Here is a 2,975-nt window from a genome sequence, read left to right as displayed (position 1 = left end):
CATCTTGGCTAGATAGAAGGGTAAGACACACATTAGGAAGCTGTTTAATATTCCTGTTAAAGTAAAACTGGTGAGGTGACAGAAGAAATGAAAATCTAAGCAATTATAAGACTTAGCAAATGAAAGGATGTGGAGATAAAACGGATAAGCATGACAGCCTGGTGTGGTGGCGCTTGCCTGTAATCCCAGCACTCTGGAGGCTGAGGCAGGAGGATCACCACCAAGTTCAAAGCCAACTTGGACTAAATAGAGAGTACAAGGCCACCCTGAACTACACAGGGAGCCCCTGTCTCAAAAACAAAACCGAAAAGCAAACCCTCCCCAAAACACAAAGGAAACAAAAGAAGCACGAGAAACATAGTTTGTAACTGTAAGGCTCAAATTGGACCCGACTCTCCTAGCCCCCAACCTCCGGCCAGCAGAGGCACTACTCTCAGCAGGGACCTGGGCTCAGCACAGACGCTTCATCTGCAGACACAGGATGTCCTAAAAAAGGTAAGATAGGACAAGGAACTTTACAGGTTGGGACATCTGCAGACACCCAACGATTTACACCAGATACTTCAAGGACTTTGCCACGGAGATGCAAGACAGCCAGAAAACTTTGAATGTTTATTAAAATCTTCCTGCCTAATGTCCCCTGCCTTCTTTCAGCCCTTATAAAAGGGACCCATTTCTCTTTGTTCTCTGCAGACGGCTTTTTTGTCTGTCTGCCTGGACACAGGCACAATAAATTCCATGCTGTGTTGCCTTTACACAAGCCTGGTGGTCTCAGCGGGTCTCTGCCTCTCGTGTTCCTTATACTTATATGGAATATATATACTAAAGCCTACCGGTATGCCACAGCTTATTTTAACCATTTTCTTATCAATGGACTGGTTATTTAGTCAGTCTAGAAATAAAAACAGGTAGGTGTGGAGAGAAGGAAGGAAGAATATATAAAGGAGGAAAGAAAGGTGAGGAAGGAAGTGGGGGGGAGGGCAGGAAATGACAGAGAAGGAAGGAGAGAGCAGGGAAGGGAGCGTAGGAAGAAAATCGGGGAACGGGAGAAGGGAGGAGGGGAAAGCAGAAGAAATAAGACACGAAGCGAAGGTAATAGTTTTACAAAAAGGAGGAAAAGAAAGGTGTGACGCTGCCCCTGTAATCCCAACTACAGGAGGCTGAGGTGGGAAGAAAGGAGGTTTGAGGCCAGCCTAGGAAATTTAGCAAGAACCGATCTCAAAACGGAACAGACTGGGAACAGAACTAACATGTGTGAGGCCTTGGGTTCAACCTCCCACACCAGGTGAGGAAAGAAAGGAAGGAAAATGCGAGTTGGCAGATACTCGACACTAACCCTTACAAACACAAGAAAACTAACTGTGACTTCACTGACTGCAACTGACTGTAACTCAGTTTACTCACATTTATATATACAATAGCTAGAAGGAATATCAGTGCATTTGAATTAAATACAAATCTTGGGGTTTTGTCTTATTTTTTGTCTTTTTGAGACAGGGTCTCACTATGCAGCTCAGTTTGGCCTTGAGCTCACTTTGTAGCCCAGGATGGCCTCGAACTCTCAGTGATCCTCCTGCCTCAGCCTGGGATTACAGGTGTGTGTCACCACGCCCGGCTTAAATATAAATCTTAAGCCAGGTATGGTGACATGTAAGCCCACATCCCCAGCACTTGGGAGGCTGAAGTGGGAGGGTCACTGGAGCCCACTGTTACGGTTTGTATCCAGATGTCCCCACAAGCCTCATTCGATCATAGGTGGGGCTTCTGGACGGTGACTGGACCACGGGGGTTTCTACCTGACTCGCTGTTGGGAGGTGAGTTTGGGCTGAAAGAGGCAGACACTGGCTGCATGCCTGGGTCTGTCTGGTCAGGCCCTCTCCTCCACTGCTCTCTCCCTGCTTCTCCTTGCCCTGAGGCCAGCTGAGCATGACCCAAACCTCTACAATCTGCGGGGCAAAAGAAGCCTTTCTTCCTTTAACTTGTGGGTGTTGGGGATTTTGTTTCAGAGATGAAGTAACTAACATACCCTGTAATTTGACAGCCTGGGCAACCTAGTGAGACCATATCTCAAAAACAAAAACAAAACCGTAAAGCTATACTCATCAGATTCAGACGGACGTTAATTTATAACTTTAAAAGTAAAAGAAGTCAGGCATAGTGGTCTACTGGGAAATTTGACTGCTGTCTGTCCTGAGTTCTCTGACGGTAAGCCCACATCTTCGTTTTTGTTTAATATCTTTGTTTTGTTTGACATTTTGATCTTTAGTCTTGTCTTTCTAGTGCATACTTAGCTACTTGGGAGGGTGAGGAAGAAAGGTCACAGGTTTAAGTTTAAGACTAGCCCGGGTAACTCAGACCTTGTCTCGAAATAAAAAATACAAAGGGGCTAGGGATGCATTTCAGTGCAAAGGCCCTGGATTTAATTCCCAGTATGAATGAATAAATAAGTAAATTTAAAAGTCTGCCAAGAGGAATCTGGGATATAGCTCAGTGGTAGAGTGGTTGCCAAATATTGGTAGGCCCTGGGGTTAGCACAGGATCTGCAAAAAGGAAAAAGACTGTCAAATAGCAACTAATGAGGGGACATTAGCAAAAATGTCCTTCAGAATTTCTCTCCTCCATAAAAGCAGTAAGGTAATAGGCCCATCTTGTAAGAATCCAAACATTCAGAACTATAAAAGTGAATCAGGGCTGGGGATATAGCTCAGTGGCTTAAGCGCCTGCCTGCCAAGCACAAAGTCCTGAGTTCAATTCCCTGTACCAAAAAAAAGAAAAAAAGAAGTGAATCAAAGGCTTATATCAATAAAGTGTAAGAAAATAGAATGCATCTCAGTAAGAACAGTAAATTTAGCCAGGCATGGTGACGTACACTTGTAATCTCAGCCCTTGGGAGGCTGAGGCAGGAGGATTGTTGTGAGCTGTTTGAGGACAGACTGAGCTACAAAGTGAACTCAAGGGCTGGGGATATAGCTCAG

At 45.0% G+C, this 2,975-nt stretch overlaps 1 protein-coding gene across 4 annotated transcripts in view; it reads right to left on the bottom strand.

The window, feature by feature from the left end:
• Xrn1 (5'-3' exoribonuclease 1) overlaps positions 1-2,975 on the bottom strand; it is a 120,357-nt gene that overhangs the window by 21,767 nt on the left and 95,615 nt on the right. The window lies entirely within an intron of this gene.

The sequence above is a fragment of the Chinchilla lanigera genome, unplaced genomic scaffold (genome assembly GCF_000276665.1).
Source record: "Chinchilla lanigera isolate Chin_1 unplaced genomic scaffold, ChiLan1.0 scaffold00107, whole genome shotgun sequence".
Taxonomy (NCBI): domain Eukaryota; kingdom Metazoa; phylum Chordata; class Mammalia; order Rodentia; family Chinchillidae; genus Chinchilla; species Chinchilla lanigera.
Note: the sequence above shows the minus strand (reverse complement) of the source record. Positions and strands in the feature narration are given on the sequence as shown.